We start from the raw sequence: 17,558 nt of genomic DNA, 5'->3' as shown, positions 1-17,558 counted from the left end.
GCCTTCTGTGCCCAAAGCAGTGTCTTGGAGGAGAAGCCAGCCATTTGCTATGACCCTCAGACTGCATCTTGAGAGTGCCCTTGAAGAGCCCAGCCCCTCCATCCGCCCTTGAAGAACCCTGCCCCCATGTCTGCCCTTTGGTAATGGGACAGGAGGCCAGCATGGGAAGTCTCAGACCCCTGTCTCCCAGTGACTTGACTTTTCTTTTATGTCACTGAGATTGAACCTGGGCTATTTAGGCAAGCACTGTACCACTGAGTCAGCTCCCTCCACCTACCAACTTCCTCATGCTTTTATTTCAGTCTCCCTGTAGTCCAGACTGGCCTTGAACCAGAGTGGCCTGAACTCAAGATCTCCCCTATCTCTCGAGGGCTGGGATTACAAGTGTGAGCCACATGCACCACCCTGTGCTTTTTCTTAAAGGAGTAGGGAAGTCCAGTGTGGGAAGACAGAAGGAGAACCTTAAGTATCCAGAGGCCAGGCTTGAGAGGTATTTGTTTTTTGAGACAGGGTCTAACCTGTAACTCAGAATCCTCCTGCCTCTGCCTCCCGAGTGCCATGGTGATGGGCATAAACCACACCACCTAGCACATCTCTGAGTTTTCTTTTGTTTTGTCTCTTGCTGTATGGCCCAAGCTGGCCTTGAACTCAGAGATCCTCCCGCCTCCTGTCTCTACCTCCCAAGTTTTTAGGATTAAGGGACACCATGCCCAGCCTAACCTCTGCAGGGGTGGGGGTGGGGGGTTGTTTGTTTTGATTTTTTAATATCTTGACCTTTTTCAAGGTCAGAATCGGAGCTAGGAGCCAGATAGGCTAGTAGTACCCTGAGGCCGCCACAGAGAACACTCTAGAAGTGGGTTGCCGCACTCCTTCTCAGTTCCCAAAAGTAAAACTGGTTTTCCTGGCTCCCAGCCCAGCAGTGCTTGGTCCAGGCCCACAGCCAAGTGCTGAGGTTTGAGACAGGTGGAGTTAGGGCCTTACCAAGGGCCAGGAAGGGGAATTCCTGAGCTTCTGGCGGCCCCTTAGCGTTCCCTCTCCGGGTCCCGCTCCTGCGCTCGTGAACGCAATAGAAACGGTGACCAGCTGAGAAAAGGTCTCTGGAACAACCCACTGAAGGTGTTCAGAATGAGGCAGGGGACCTGCAAGCCTGCCTTGCCACCACGCGAGACAACCTGCGTTGGAGTCCTGGAAACAATAGGTGGATGGAGAGCTGGCCTCTGGCCTCTACAAGCTGACAGAATGCAACGCGTCAGTCAGTCGTGCCCGCTGGAACCCTACTGACTTGAGAGTGTCCCCCAGAAGTTCACGTTAAAAGCCGTAATCCCAGCCATTTGCTAATGACTTGGGTAGTAGGACCCTCATGACATTAGCAGCTTTATAAAAGGAATCTTAAACTGCTGCGCCTGCCCTGTCATGTGGGGCCCCACACCTTGTTACGGTGAAACAGAACGCAGGGAAGATGCTGGGACCTTGCACTAAATCTCTGTAATTACCCAATCGGTGTGCATCCAGCTACAGCAACAGAAAGGAAGATTGTTTCCGTGTGTTTTTTTTTTTTTATGATGCACATAAATGGGGTTTTTGTTTTGTTTTTTGGGGTTTTGTTTTGTTTTGTTTTTTGTTGTTTTGTTTTGGGTTTTTCGAGACAGGGTTTCTCTATGCTATCTTGTCTGTCTTAGACTCACTTCATAGACCAGGATGGCCTCAGACTCACAGTGATCCACCTGCCTCTGCCTCCCAAGTGCCGGGATTAAAGGTGCCATCATACCCGGCTTCGCATAAATGTTTTTAAATAAAAGACATAACAAACTATGTCTGAAAAGTGGATGGGAAGGGGGCTCGGGGCAAGGCGGCCCTAACGAGATAAGTGTGGCCTGGTCATCTTCCTTAGAATCTAATGACAAGTGCGTGTACACATCTGGGTACTCTGAGGAGAGACACTGGGCTAAGGCAGTCACACAGTTGTTTTGTATTGTTTTCACAATCCAACTTCGGCCTGAAGGGAGTTTCTCGCCTGAGTCTTAACCCTATAACCCAATAGTAGTCCTTACGTCTGTAATATTGCTTCACTTCACACATCAATTCCTTCCCTGACCTTTGCAACCAACGGGGTGCTCCAGGCGAGATTGCTTAAGGACCCCATGCAAAGCCCTGAAAGGTGAGTTGCTCAAACCTTGGAAGGAAGGGCGAGCCAGCCACGCCCTGACGTGGGAGAGGCTGGGTAAATCCAAAGCCCATGCAAAGCAGCAGCGTGCAGGGTTGAGGGAGCGCCTAGCACACTGCGTGTCCTGATGGGAATTGCGACCCTGAGACCTGGACGTCCGTTGGTCATCTGCTTACAGCAGATCTCGAGCGCTCTCTTTTCGCCCCCAGCTTCAAAGCTCTCTGGGCCGCCAAGCGCAGCGATGACTCGCGGAACCTGCTCCAGCAGCGCTAAGATGGAGTTCGCCTGACCCCTGCCGGCCATTAGCGGAATCTCAGGCGCGCGGATCGGGACAAATCGTTTTCCCACTCTGCAAGCTTGCTTTGGATGCAGGGTCTGCAATTTCATGATGAAGTTTATTTCACTAAATGAGGACATCGAAAGAGCACCGTGCTCTATCAGCACCATCTCACACATGAAGGCCAAACAAAAATAGAGAGACCACAAACAGAGTAAAGACAAGTGTACCTTTTTAAAATTATGGTCATAGTGTTAAAAACGAATTTTTTTGCCACAAGTTATTTTATGTGTATTAGTGTTTTGCCTACGTGTATGTATGTGCTCTGCTTGCGTGCCTGGTACCTGCAGAGACCAGAAGAGGGGCTGAATTCCGTGGAACTGGACTTGGAGACTGTTGTGAGCCACCATGTAGGTGGCAGAAGACTCAATGTTGATCCTCTGAAAGTGCAAATACGCCTAAGCACCAAGCGTTCTCTCCAGCCTCCAAAACAGTGTACATTTATCAAAAAGAAAAGCCCGTCTCTTGTTCCCCCGGTACCATTGCAATTTCCCCGGGACAAAGCTACTTTTGGGTCTGTAAGGAGTTTCTTTGGGGCTATCCATGCCTCTAAGTGTTCTACCAATTGACTGATTAGTTGCAGGTCTTCCTAAGGATAGTGCTTTCATGTGCATGGCTGTGAATTGTGACAGTCTTGTCACATGAGCAGATTTTTTTTCACCATCCAAATGTGTCCTGTCCACCAGCAAGCATTTAGAAAAGTCCCTGGAAAGAGGGCCCAGTAATCCCAGCCCTCGAGAGGCAGAGGGCAGGGGGTTCTCTGTGAGTTCGAGGCCAGCCTGGTCTACAAAGTGAGTCCAGGACAGCCTGGGCTACACAGAGAAACTCTGTCTCAAAACAACAACAACAAAAAGCCCCGGGAGACCCTGTCCACATGCCAGCCTTGGCTTCTGCCTACATTCAGCCCCACAGTACAGGAACTCAAAGCCACACTATGCAAGGCGGAGGCTCCACCTACTTCCTCTAACCAGGAGCCACTCTGGAATTTGACTTCTGCACAACAATCTGGCTTGTCTTCTTTCTTCCCAGCCAGGCTTGAACCCTAACCTCCACCCTGAGCAGGAGGGAGGAATGAAACCTCCCTTTGGGCTGGAAAGATGGCTCCATACTTAAGAGCACACTGTCCGCTCTTCCAAAGGACAGGGGTTCAATTCCTCGCAACCACATGGCAGCTCATAACTGTCTGTAACTCCAGTTCCAGGTCATCTGACCCCCTCACACCAATGCACATTAAATAAATAATGTATGAAGAAGAAGAAGAAGAAGAAGAAGAAGAAGAAGAAGAAGAAGAAGAAGAAGAAGAAGAAGAAGAAGAGGAAAGCCTCCCCTAACTCCTTCCAAGGATCTCAGCACATCGAAGGTCAAAGGTTACACTGGGCACAGTGGACATCCTGTGTTCCCAGCACTCAGCCTAGGCTGGCTACATATCTAGTTCAAGGCAAACTTGGACTACATAAGTAAAACTGTCTAAAAATGCCCCCAATAAAGACCTAGCATTTCAGTGGAGCACCTTTGTCCCAGATACTTTGGAAACAGAAGGATCACTTAGGCTCAGGAGTTTGAGGCTAGCCTGAGCAACACACTGGACCCAGTATTAAACAGGAAGAGGGATCCCAGACATGATGGTACATGCCTTAATCTCAGCACTTGGGAAGCAAGGCAGGCAGGTCTCTGTGAGTGCAAAGGCAAGCGTAGTCTACAGAGAGAGCACCAGCCAGGTAACACAGGGCTTTTGGGACCTTGTCTTAAAGAAAGGGGGTGGGGAAACCTAAGGATTTGCAAAGCAAACACTGTTCAGATCCATCTCGACTGTTTCTGCAGCTCCCTTCCCCACTGCTGAGCTGTGCACGGATGCGGCTGTGAGTGGTCCTCCTCGCCTTGTTTTCTCCATCCAGGAAGTCCTTCCGGCCCTTGTCTGCACTCTTGCTTTCTCATTCCTAAAGCCTCAACGCAGGACCACTTCAGAACTCTCCAGCCTCTCTTCAGCCCTCTCTCTCCACCTCACCCACACCCCACTCACTGTCTTCCTGCCCTGGCATATGTGCATCCATGGGCACCCTGCATGCGCAAGGGCAAAATGGAGACTTGCTTCTTCACCTGCTTCCTGCATACACATCCTGCCCTTTTGGGGGGTGGGGCAGGGGCTTTTCTCTGTGTAGCCTTGGCTGCCCCTGGACTTGATTTGTAGACCAGGCTGGCCTTGAATTTACAGAGCTCCACCTGTCTCTGCCTCCCTGAGTGCTGGGATCACTAAGTATCTCTTGGATCCTGACTGCCGTTAGATTAAGCAGTGGAAGGAAGGTCCCTCCCATCCTGCACAGCGGGTTGTACTATTTGATGTATCCATTTCTCTCGCATTAGGTTGTAAACTTGAGGGCTAGATCCATGATTGCGTTGTCTGTGCAGGAACACCGACAGCAGTTTCTGGTGGGCAGTCATAGGATGCCTGGCCCACGTTTTGCTGTTAACATAGTTATTTGTGTTATAGTCACCCCTAGTAATACTGTGAGATTTTAGAGGTCAAAAATCATCTCCCACCAGACATGATGGCATATGCCCATAGTCCCAGCACTCAGGAGGTAGAGGCAGGAGGATTTCCTGTTTGGAGCCAGCCTGGGCTTTATGGTGAGACAAAAGAAAGCAAAGCAAAGCAAAACAAAACAACCCCCCCCAAAAAAAACTACCGTCGCAGTAACAAACCCTCCCACTTCTCTGAACCCTCAAGTGCACCCAGCGCTCTCGCAGCAAGTACCAGTGGTTAAGTTCATGTTGGATGAGTGAAACAACAGGTGGGACAGAGCTCTGGCCTAATCCCAGAGCTGGCACGAACAGCAAGGCCAGCCCACTTCGCCTGACCCTGCTCTCCCCGCTCCTTCCCACCCCGGAGTCGCCAGGGCCCAGCTGCAGGAGAGAGGCCCTCACCCCCCATATCCTCTGACCCACTCAGAAATAAAGAAAGGAGCTGTTATAAGGGACCTTGGCCCCTCCTCTGCTGGCTGGGGACAGAATCGGGGGGTAGGTGGGAAAGGGGGAGCGCTGAGGAGGACCACACACTGCTCTTTCTTTCCACAGTATAATGTGTAGTATATATATAAGGAAGCACACATATGCAGCATCAAAATTAAGAGGCAGAGACAGGTTTTGTGGCTTAAACAGCCTTTGCTGTGTGTGCCCTAGTTCTGGGACATCCTGGGCTACATAGTGAGACAACGATTGTTTTTGTTTTATTTTGTTTTGTAAATGAGTCCAAGTGACTCATTTGAAGTCCTCCTCCATTTTATTTTATTTTATGGTAGTGAGGCGAAATCCAGGACCGAGGTCAATACTAGGCAAGGGTTCGGCCACAAAGCTACACCACCAACCCCCAATGATTGTATTTTATTTGTTTGTTTGTTGCTTTTGAGACAGTCTCTTTATGTTGCTCAGGTTAGCCTTGGACTCCAGGCTCAGGCTAGACTCTTGCTTCTGCTGCCCACCGGTGTGCCAGTGTACTTTTTGTAGTTGGACTCACATTGTGCGTGTGTGTGTGTGTGTGTGTGTGTGTGTGTGTGTGTGTGTGTGCGCGCGCGCGCGCGCGCGCGCTCTTGTCTGGTTCATCATTAAATAGCATTGTTGTTGTTTTTCTCCAGGGCTAATGAGCAGAGCTATAATCTGTTGAACTTTTTTCCTATCTAGTGCACCCTGGTTTGGAAATTCTGCAATTTCCAGAGTCTGGTCTACTCTGATGGGCATTTGGGCGCTCCTAGTTTGAGGCTGCCATGGGGTTTTCCTATGGGCATCTTCTGGTGCAAGTGGGCCTCGATTCTCCAGATGCATCCCCAGAGATGGGACGTGTCTTTGTTGTAGGGTATGCGCATGACCAACCTGAAAAGGAAAGTCAGAGCTGTTTTCCACAGTAGTGGTCTGAGGTCGGGTGAGATGGTTCAACTGCTGTCCTTCCTGGCAACCTAAGTTCAAGCCCTGAGACTCACCTGGTAGAGGACACCAACATCTGAAAGTTGTGCACTGATCTCCATGTGCACACAGTAGAACATGTGCACCCACAAACATACAACACGAACACAGAGTAAAGATTTAATAAAAATATTTAGAGCAAAGTAGTGGTATGTATATATACATATATATATACATTACATATATTTTTTTTAGAACATAGAATATATATATTTTAGAACAATGCCACAGGAAATGACTCAGAACAGAGGTGGTAGGCATACCAGACCAGGGCCAACTCCAAGTATTTATGAATTTGCATTGCTGCTTCCCTGATCAGGCTCATAAGCCACACATTCCACAATGCTCTCTAGACAGGCTACTAAGAGCATGCACTGGGCCACGGGTGTGGCGATCATGACAAGTCAGCTCAGACCAACCACAGAAGGAGAGCTATGCTTCCATGTCCTCTGCCAGCTGGCCCGGCCCTTCAGCTTACCCTGGGGTGGGGGGTGGGGGGGAGAAGGGCTTGATGAGTAGGTGGGGATTTTCTTGAAAAGAAGAAAGCTATTCCAGGCTTAGAAAGGAGCAAACTTCCTCCTCAGAGATAGCAAGTAGCTGAGAGAGAGCGTGGGACTGTAGACAGCGGTGGCGAGGTCTCCACTTATGCTGACAGACAGAGAAGGACAAAACACCAGATCCACCCAAGCACACCTTGTGCTCTGTGCCTGTCTGGAGCAGACATGGGTGAGCACACACGCGGACATGCATACCGCTACACACACCGAGGAGTCTGTCAGACACGCTGCAGGAGCAGAAGCAGCGAGCGTGAACACGCAGCTGCCAGTGGGAGATAAGGCTAGGATGTGGGGCCCCGCCTGCCTGGCCGGCCTGGAAAGCCACCTTATGCATCTGCCTCTGCTCCCCCAGGGGCAGCCTCTGCAAAGTGCTGGGTTTCAGAGCAGCCTGGGCACCTTGCCCCACCCTCAAGGGCTTGTTCTATTTTCAGGAATGGAGCAGCCGATTCTCTCAGTCCAACTTGGGTTGTGGTTGATGCTGGCAGGCTCAACAGGATCAGGCATTCAGTGGGTCTCTTTAGTTTAATGACATTTGCTATGAGGTACTGGGCCGGGAGTGTAATTCAGTGATAAAGTGCCTGCTAGCCGGCTTGAGGCCCCGGGTTCCGGCTGCCCGCTTGGCTCTGCGGGGGGGGGAAAAAAATGAAGTGAGCGAGAAAGGGAAGGAAGAGACGAGAAGTGAGATGCATTTTTAAGATGGAAGAATCTGAGAGGGCAAGAAGCCAGCGAGGAGACACTGTGCTCCAGACTTAGCCTGCAGCCTCCTGGCCAAGAGTGGAAGGGTAGAGAGGTTGGGGTCATTGCAAGGTTGCTCACTAAGGCTGAACATAAGTCAGTTTTATATGGCTGTAGGTTCTAGAGTTGCTGAGGTCTGCTCCCCAATCCTGAGCTGGCCAGTTCAGGCTAAAGAATTGCCACTTAGCAATATGATAAGGTACGACAGCAAGACTCAGCAAATCCTAGCTCCTCTAAGCACCTCTCTCCCTGCCCCAACCTCCCTCTCAGGTGCCTCCGGACAGAATGCACGCTGCTTTGTTGAGTCTGGAGAAAGATGAGAAATGCTCTGGCTTTTATGGGCTCCATATGCCCTGGATGCCCTCCTTCCCTAGGGTTTGCCTGGCCCTGGAGAGGAAAAAGGAGAAGCCCTCACTGGAAAGCAACTGACGCCTGTCCTGTGGCCAGGATGCCCTAGGCACACACATCTCTGTGTCCCATTCGCTGGCCTACACATAGTTATGGCTTTCTGCTCTTGCAATCTGGTCACTCACAGGGGCAGCAGCCCCTCTCTCCCGCACCTCCCCTGCAGTCTCCTGGACCCTCCCCTGCCCCCCCGAGTCTGAAGAGAGATCATGAGAATGTGGCAAGAGTTCCAGATGCTCTGTAGAGTGTGAAGCCTTTCACCAAGAAGTAACAAGACCGCTCTCTGTGGGAGAGGCTGTGAGTTCTCTCCAGAGAACACAGCCGCAGCCTTGCCGGAGATGTCTGTCTGAGACATCAGAGCTATTACTGTGTAAGTCCCAATAGCAGCTCCCTCAGTGAAGGGTACTTCCGCTTCCTATTCCTCATTCTTCCACCTCATCCCTTCCTCAAGCTGGGAACCCCACTGGTCATCCTCTGCTTCCTCCTCAGTGTCCTCTGACCGAGCTCATCTCCCTGCTATCCCTGCCTCAGATACTGTGCCAAGGCCTCCTATGACCGCCACGCCTTCCCACCACCCTGCTTATGGACGCGCTTTCTTGCCAGCCTTTTCTCGAGGGTGCCCTGCCCTCAGCCCACTTAAAAGACCTGCCCAATCTCCATCAATTCTCCGCTCAGTTTAAGATCCACTATCACTTGCTGAGTTGCCACTATGTGCCAGGGTTGCCAGGGGCAAAGACAAGTATTAGTTATGAAGCAGACAGAGTTTTTAAAGTTAGGGCATGAAAGATGTTTAAATGGAAGATAATAATAATAATTTTTTAAAAATTAAGATCTTTTTAAATTTCAATCACCCTTATCGGTTTTGTTTTGTTGTTGAGACAAGAGCTTGCTATGTAACCTTAGCTGGCCTGGTAATCATTACCTAGCCCAGCCTAGCCTGGAACTCATGGTAATCCTCCTGCCTCGGCCTCCCGAGTGCTGGTATTGCAGGCATATGCTCCTGTGCTCAGCTTTAGGCTTGCTGCGTGGAGATCTGAGCTCAGAGCCTTAACTGAACTATATCACCAACCCTTCGATCCATTTTAATGTTATTCTTCCTGACCTAGCATGAGGACTATCCAAACCTGCTACCTGTGAGACTCGATGTTGCCTCTCTAGCATGCTATCTCTGGCTTAATGAAACTGCCCACACAATGTATTACCTATCCTTTTGGGGAGGGGTGGGGGACAGGGTTTCTCTATATATCTCTGGCTGTCTTGGAACTCACTCTATAAACCAGGCTGGCCTCAAACTCCAGGAGACCTGCCTGCCTCTGCCTCCCAAGTGTTGGGATTAAACACGTGTGCATAACCACCACCAGGATGCAATCTGTTTTTTGAAACTTGAAGTTATTGGGCTGGGAATGAAATACAATGTACAAAGGGTATCTGCCTGGTGTGGTGGCGCACACGTTTAATCCCAGCACACGGGAGGCAGATCTCTCTGAGTTTGAGGCCAACCTGATCTACAAAGCGAGTTCCAGGACAGCCAGGGCTGTTACACAGAGAAACCCTGTCTTGAAAAAAACAAAAACAAAATGAAACAAACAAACAAACAAACAAACAAAAACCCTCAGTGGGTAAGAGTGCTTACTGTTCTTGTAGAGGACCAGGGTTTGATTCTCAGCACCCAGGCCAGATAGCCTCAGAACTGCATGTATCACAGCTCCAGGGGATGTGGTATCTCTGGTCCCACAGGCACATGGACTTATGGGCACAGACACATGTACTTACATGTAATTAAAAATGAAATCCTTTTTTAAAAAATGTATTTAATTTTGAGTCGGGGGTGGGGGCAGGGATTCTCACTTTGTGACTTAGAACTCTTGATTCTCCTGCCTCAGAATACTAGAACTCCAGGCCTGGGCTACCTTTGCAATAAATACTTGCATAATAAATGTGGTGGTAGGTTCCTGCAGGCCTGATCAGGAGCATCTCTCTCCCCAAGGCTCTCCAGCAAGTTTATCTAAATGATATCAGGCTGAACTGAAGCGTCAAGGGCAGCCTTGGAGAGGGCAGGGAAAGAAAGAGTGCATGAGGGAGTGCTCAAGGCTTCGCCTTGAACTAAATTCTCCCTTTTTAGTCTTTTAGTGTTAAAAAAAAAAAAAAGCAGGCTCTGTTCAAAGCCCTTACCTTCTTGGGAGAAACAGAGCCAGAATCAACCTTTCTTTGGTTCTGAGGATGAAACTAAGGGCTTTGAACAGCTGAGCACATGCTCTACCACTGAGCTAGATCCTTGACCCCAAACTGTAACTTTTGGGTGTTCAGGATCAACAAGACTGCCTTTACCGTGTCAGACCCACAGTCTTTGTAAGGCAGTTGTTCCGTGGATGGAGTTAGTTTATTTTACAGCAAGAACTATGCACCAATCTCTAAAAAATAAAAAGATAAGCGGAGCATGGTGGTACACGCCTGTAATCTCAGCACTTGGGAGGCAGAGGCAAATGGATCTCTGTGAGTTTGAGGCCAGCCTGGTCTACAAAGTGAGTCTAGTACAGTTGAGGCTACACAGAGAAACACAATTCAGAGGCCATAATAACATTGCTACTACTCTAGAAAACAATCTAAGTTATCAGTCAGGTCAGGAGGAGTGAGCCTAGGACCATGAGCAGAGCCTGTACCAGCTGGCTTCGGTGTTGATAAGGAAATCCAGCCTGCATCCACCTGGGTGAGCAGTCAGACCAGATAGCACAGCATGCTCGGGGGTGGGGGCCGGGGGCAGGAAATAAGGCTCAGCTAGCTGCTGAGTAACTGCCTTCTGAAAGCCATCACACAGAGGACACCTGGGTTGCAGGACACCACACAGGAATTACCTGTCAGAAGACTGGCGGCCCTGAGGAACCACAGCGAGCTTGACTCTGAGAGAGAGGGAGAGAGGGAGAGCCGAAAATTATCACAGGTTTAGGAGACTGACCCCCCAGGATAAGGCTAGAGAGCCCCCAGCTGGCGAGCCACGAAGGCAACTCCAGATTTGGATCTTAGGGTAAGGGAGAAACACAAAGGTTTTTAAGCAGGCCACGGGGACAAAATGGTGTGCTTTGGGAAGATATCACTAACTGAGATGGATCTGACTTGGGGAGAGAAATCAGAGGTCAGGGCTTTGGGTCACTGGGGCTGGAAAGGATGAGAGAGGTTGATTCATACAGATGGATGATAAGCTATGATGATCACAGTGCTAGTGGACAGACGGGCAATGTCTAAGGAGGAAGAGGGAAGTGCCGGAGATGACTGGAAAGTTCTTGGTTTTCAACAGGGTTGGGAGGTGGCAGGGGAGAGCGGCTGGGAGGTTCTTCTACGGTTAGAAGTTGGGTTAGTGTATCAGAGGCTCCTCAAAGCCCCATTGTTGTTTCAGTGTCAAAGCAAGTGCAGAGGGTGGGGAAAGACTACTTTTGATGAGGTTTTTGCCAAAGGGAATATTCTTTTGATAAAGAAATAGGGCAACCCATTTGCAACATTCTGCCCCAATCTCATGGTGAAAGGAAGGTTGCTCCCAGCAACTTCTCGTGTAAAATTCAAATGAGTTGCTAACAGACCTTTGGAAAATAGAAGAATAGAGAATGGTTGGGTAAACTCATTTAGAAAGAAGTGATGGGAGAATGGGTAAAAAAGGTGAGGCGGGGAGCAGAGGGCCCAAACAGCACTGAGCACAAGGGGCCCAGTGGTTAGCACAGTATTTGTGGACCAGACTCTGAGTCTCTGCTGGCAAGAACTGGTCCTTGTTCTTACTGTAAGTTCATCTATCGAGGGAGAGGGACGATGGCAACGGAACCTAGGGGGATTCTCTCTCTGCTCTGGGCTTTGGATGACTGGAGCGATTGTTGGGAAAGCCTAGAGGCAGAGTTGTGTCCTCTGTGGACTGCGATTCGGCTTGCCCCTGAGAACTGTCCAAAGGCAGAGGGCTGGGTCTGAGGCTGTGAGATCAGTCTTGGTGTTGGGTAGTGGAGGAGGGACGCCACAGAGAAGCTACCCTGACCCCTGACCCAGCAGAGTAAGCTGCTCAGCCCAAATGAGGCCGGAAGAGGACATGCGGCAGCTGGGTGGACAGAAGACAGCCACAGGTACCAGGTAGCTGGGAGTCCAGATGGAAGACGATAGGGGAGAGAGAGAGGATGTAGGTCTGTGGAAGCAGAGCAGGCTGGAGGCACGGCTGGATGAGGACAGGCTAAACAGACAATTGCTAACACTTCAGAGGCGCTTGGCCAGGGTCAGGCACTATCCAAAACACTTAACCTCCCTTGAGAAGACAAAGAGCCAGGACATCTACTAAGGAACTCTGTCTTCAGAGCTTGTATTCTTAATGACCACATCATGTGAAATACAGCAAGAATAAACTGTTTAGACCTATAATGGATCAGTCTTCTGCTTAACCTTTATGTTAAATGCCATGTCAAAAACAAACAATCAGCAACAACAAAACAAAATGTGTTGGAACCACCACCAAGCCTGTGTGATCTTAGCAGTTACTCAAATTATTTAGATTTCCATTTTCTTGTTCATTTGTAAATTTGAGCATAATACTTACCCACCAGGTCTGCTAAGGGTTAAATAAGGGAGCACACCTGCTGTTGTCTCCTGCAACACTACTGGTTTTGGCGGCTCTCAAGATAATGCCCATTCTAGATCCGGATTTCCTCGTCTTCCCAAGGGCTACGGGTCTGTTGGAACCACAGGGCATTCACCCTGGTTTTTTGATTCTATGACCTCCGGGAAGGTGCTCCAGGAAAGAAGTCTCATTTAGAAACACTCCACCGTGGTGTCCTGAGCAATGTCCTGCTAAGAGTGAAGGTGCCTGACCCTGGAAGGGAAAGGTATAGGCGACCCACATCCAGTTCATCACAGGCGGTTCACACTTCTCGAACCGGCCCTCTCCTCTCTCACCCACGCAGGTGCTCCCCGACAATCGTTTAGTGTTCCTTCCACCAAAGATAAGTTGGCACCTACAATTCTCCAGATATCACACCACGCTCTTAGGAGCAATCAGCCACCCAAAGGGGCCCACAGACTCTATTTAATTTCTCTTTTCATCAGCCGCCTAATGTGTGGGGATTGGGCAGAGTACGTTTGGTACCACTTCTGCCCTTGGGGCAAGAATGAGGGTGCTTTTCAAGACGGCCACGAAGATGGCCACAGGGATCTCTGAGAATGTCCAAAGGAGGTGGACAGCCCATGGCTAAGAGTCATAAACTTGAAACTTTCAGTGGGAAGACATCTGCAAAGTATCCCAAGTAGAAAAACGCAGGGACTGTGGGCAAACCAGAGCATACCCACCACATACAGATGGCACTTACTACTTCCTATTGGCCAGTCGCTACAAAGAGAATGTGAGCCAACAGTAGCAAATCTTTTGGTTTTTCAAGAGAAATCGGAGCTTACTTTAAATCTAAAAAAAAAAGAAAAAGAAAAAGCATTGGCTTCTAATTTTAGTCTTTTTTTTTTGAAAGTCCTGTGAAAACCAGCAATACTTGCTTGCTGAGTTGTTCTTAGATTCTTAGAGACTAAATTGACTCCAAGAGGATTTGAGAAAGGGTATAGAGGTGGTGAAGGGCTGTGTCCAGGGGCAAAAGCTGAGGGATGTGAAATGCCACGTTTCCTTGGGGCCAGGACTGTGCTAGACCCACAGGAAACCACAAAAGAGGATGTGGAAGCCATAGACCTGCCCTTCAGGTGCTTAGAAGACTCAGTACGGAGACCCAACAGACAGCTCGGAAGGCAGAGGCAAGGAGCTATGTGGACCTCTCAGAACGTCAGGACTGATTCTGAGAGTAGCAACTCCAGAGGCAGAAGTTCTGGAGAGCTCCAGAATGGAAGGTGAACAAATCAGGCAGCAGCCGGGGAAAGGGGCGCAAGCGTGTGACCTCAGCACTCTGGAGCCTGGGCCAGGAGAAAGGTGAATTTGAGGTTAGCCTGGACTATAAAGAAAGCTTGAAGCCTGCCTGGGCTATACAACACACGAACACACGAGTAGGCATGACCTATGCCCAGAGAACTTGCTTGCAGGTTAAATACTATAGGCAAAGAGGTGTGCTAGAGCGTGGCGCTTCCTTGATACCAACATATTGTCACGTGGAATAAAGCAATCCCCAGAGTGAGATGGAAGCCAGCTGGGGGTGGGTGGGAGATACAGCAAGGAAGGCCTTACATGTCCTTCAAGCTAGCTGGGCGAAGGTGGTGCTGTGGGCTGGGGCAAGGTGAGACAATTCCCGGTAGATGCTGAGAACTGAGTTGGGGGTCAAGAGACAGGGAGTCCCTATCTGTAACTAGGGATGGGCACGTAGGGTTTCCTCATCTGCGAATCAGCCACAGTAACTGTATCCCAAGTGAGAAGGTAAGAATGAGAAACCAACTCACTTTTCTCCATTTACAACCCACCCCACCCCACCCCCCTTTACTCCCGGGCTCCCCAGGATCCCACTAAGTAGCCCTGGCTAATCTGGAACCAGCTCTGTAAACTAGGCTGACTTTAAGGAAATTCACCTGCCTCTGCCTGGGGATAAGATTAGGCGGTATATGGTTGCCACCATGCTGGTCTCTCTATTTTTACGGCCTGAAAGTTCTATTCTCAAAGGGTGTGGGGGTGGGGAAAGCACTTTTGGTCTCCACGTTGGCATTTTCTTCAGTAGTTGCCCCAGTAAACAGAAGTTGGGGGCTGGCAAGTCTGACTCCTCGGTGAGGAGAAAAAAAAAAAGGGAGTCGCTTTTGCCTTCCTCAACCATTCCCGGGTATGGGGGGGTGGGCAGAAGTAGGAGCTGTTGGGGGTGACAGCACCGTTGAGGACTCTGGCCCAGGAGGGACCCTTTCCACCCAATTCTTACCCGGGAGAGGTGAGACCCACACATTAAGCTAAGAGGAAAGCTAGAGGGCAAACCGACTACCCCAGCACGAACGGATCTTATTGTCCCATCAGTCTGTATTTCGGATCTCGGGCCAGGAGTTTCTTTTCCTCAAATGATCTAGGGTGCCCCCAACGCCTCTGGGCAGGGCGCGGGGTATCTTAGAAAACTTGAGTGGCCTCAAAGGCTCTCCAGCTTTGTGTCCTACACTCAGCCTGTCTCACCAGCTCCCAGCCTATGCTAAAAGGGAATACCCTTGCTGCCGGTATCCTCATCTTTCCTGTTCCCGAAGGTCTGCCTTTAAAAAAAAAAAAATGTCGGCTCCTCTGCAAAGTCAGCTTGCATTGTAGTCTCTGCACCTTTCCCAGCCCGACACCCGGGAACAGACCCTGGCACCTGCCCCTCCCAGCAGCCATTACACGATGTTCTCAGAAAGTTAGTTTTCAGTCTCCTCCTCCCTCTACCCACAACCCATCCGGGTGCCGGACTGGAAGCATCTTGAAAGTAGGAAGTCACTCTCCTACTGGCCTCTGCCTTGGGACGTACTGATCACTCCCTACGGGATGGAGCACAGGGGTGGGGGTGGGGGGACGCAGACGGGTGCAGAAACCAAGCAGCGGCCCGGCAGCCCAACCCGAACCTTCGGATGGGGGCGGGGGGGGGGGGGAGGTTAGTACTTCGCCCTCTAGGGCAGGCTCCAGCCCGACCCAGCCCACCCGGCTCAGCTCCGACTCCCAAAGGCGTGCCCACCCAGCCAGGTGATCTCGAACCTTCTCTCTCACACACCCCAACAACAAACAACCCTCGGCGCTCTCCATCCGGAGAAAGGAGGTGGAGCCTGACCTCAGCCGGAGGCTGCCGCAGCTACCAGGGGTAGGGGGTTGGGGTGGGGATTCACTGCTGCAGCCCTTGGGGGGAGTCTCCTAGGATTGGCGAGGGTGGGGGCCTTGGCGGGTTCCCAAGCATCTTAGATAGTCCTCCCCCAGCAGCGTTGACCCTCCACCGGCAAAGGAAGAATGCAGAAAAGGTGGTTTTAGTGAGTGCGACGAGTGACTATCTTTCTCCCGCTGAAGTGCCCTCGGGCCCCTCTCCGCCATTTATGCGCCCCCTCCCCAACCTTCTAGTCCTAAAGGCTGAATGAACCTAGGTGCCTAGTAGGGGCGGAGAGAAGACGCGGCTTTGCTGCACTCTAAGGGGCCGGAGTGTGCCCATCCCCCAACCCCTTGATGGGTGGGAGTGCAGGCGGACCCCAGGGACACCGACTAGGGCAGGAAGGAGCCTGAAATAGGTGTAAGCCGCAGTTGTTGGCACTGCAGGGTGTGGGGTAGAAAATGCATCTTAAGGGGGAAGGCTAGAGGACCCAACGAGGGTAGAAGTCCGGTGTCAAAGGGAAGGCGAATGCAGAAATAGCTTTCGCTGGGAGGGGCAGCCTGCAAAGACTTCCCTGGCTAGCAATCTGGATGGCGCTGGACAGATGGGGGTTTGGGACATAACATCATGGAATGCGGTCCCTAAGGTCTAAGCGCAGGCGGCTTGTGTGAGGACTGGTCCCACACAGACCCCTACTTCACCCTGATCCCCCCCGGACCCAGCCTGTGGCAATAGGTGCCCTTAAGGAAGAGAAACGATCCTCTTCTTAGATGGGTATTCAACAGCTGGGTCCTTGGTAGCTGAAGGGGGTGGGGGGCTGGCAGCCTCTCCGGGTTGGTTACAAAGGGAACACTTCTGATTCTCCCATCCCTAGGGAAAGAGGCCACAGCAGGTAAAAACCAGACTTCTACACTTGGCTTTGCCTAGGGGCAAATAATTTCCGGAGGTCCCTTTAAGGAGGGGGTATTCTGATCTCTTTAAGAGTAAGCGGGTCCCAGCAAAAGGACTATAAAAGTCCAGCTTTATTTCCCCACCCTTGGGGTTTTCCTTTGATGGGGGAAGGGGTAAGTATTGGCGTCAAACTTAATCCTGGACTAGCAGTCCCTCCAGCCCAGAGCCTTCATCCTGTCCAGTGGGGCTTAGGGCCATGTTGTTCAGGGTTCTGAGACCTGGAATTTGAACACTGTGAGGAGAGGCGGGGAAAGGCTGCCTGTCTACACCTAGAATGGAGAAGCCTGGGCATGACATTGAGGCAGGTGAAAGTGGTCGGTGCCACCTTCACAGAAACTGCGATGCGGGCTTGGGTGCCCTGCCCCTGTGCCAGGTGGCTGGCTCTCAGGGCAGGAGATCTGCTAGGTCTGCAGCAGCCGTGGGGGGGTGGGGGGGGGGGAAGGTGCCTCTCAGGCTGAACTAGGGATGACAGAGCAGCTAGTCTGTCCCTGCTGTCAGTCTGGTTGTACGTGGTGGGGGCAGGGTGTGCAGCAAGCTCTCTCTGGACCTGGATGGTCTCCCTCAGGCACTTTGGGTGTCTTCCATTTCTAGGCTCTCCTGCTCTGAGGCAGCTAACCCTTAACTGGTGGGTCTGGAGGTGCCTAGGTAAAGAGAGAGCAAGCCTCTGTGAGGGGGGGATAGTCTCGGGGACCTGATGGATCCACCCATTCCCCTTT

This window comes from Acomys minous, assembly GCF_964271855.1.
Source record: "Acomys minous genome assembly, chromosome: 3".
In the NCBI taxonomy this organism is placed as follows: domain Eukaryota; kingdom Metazoa; phylum Chordata; class Mammalia; order Rodentia; family Muridae; genus Acomys; species Acomys minous.
The sequence above is the reverse complement of the archived record's forward strand: the minus strand, read 5'-3'. Positions refer to the sequence as shown.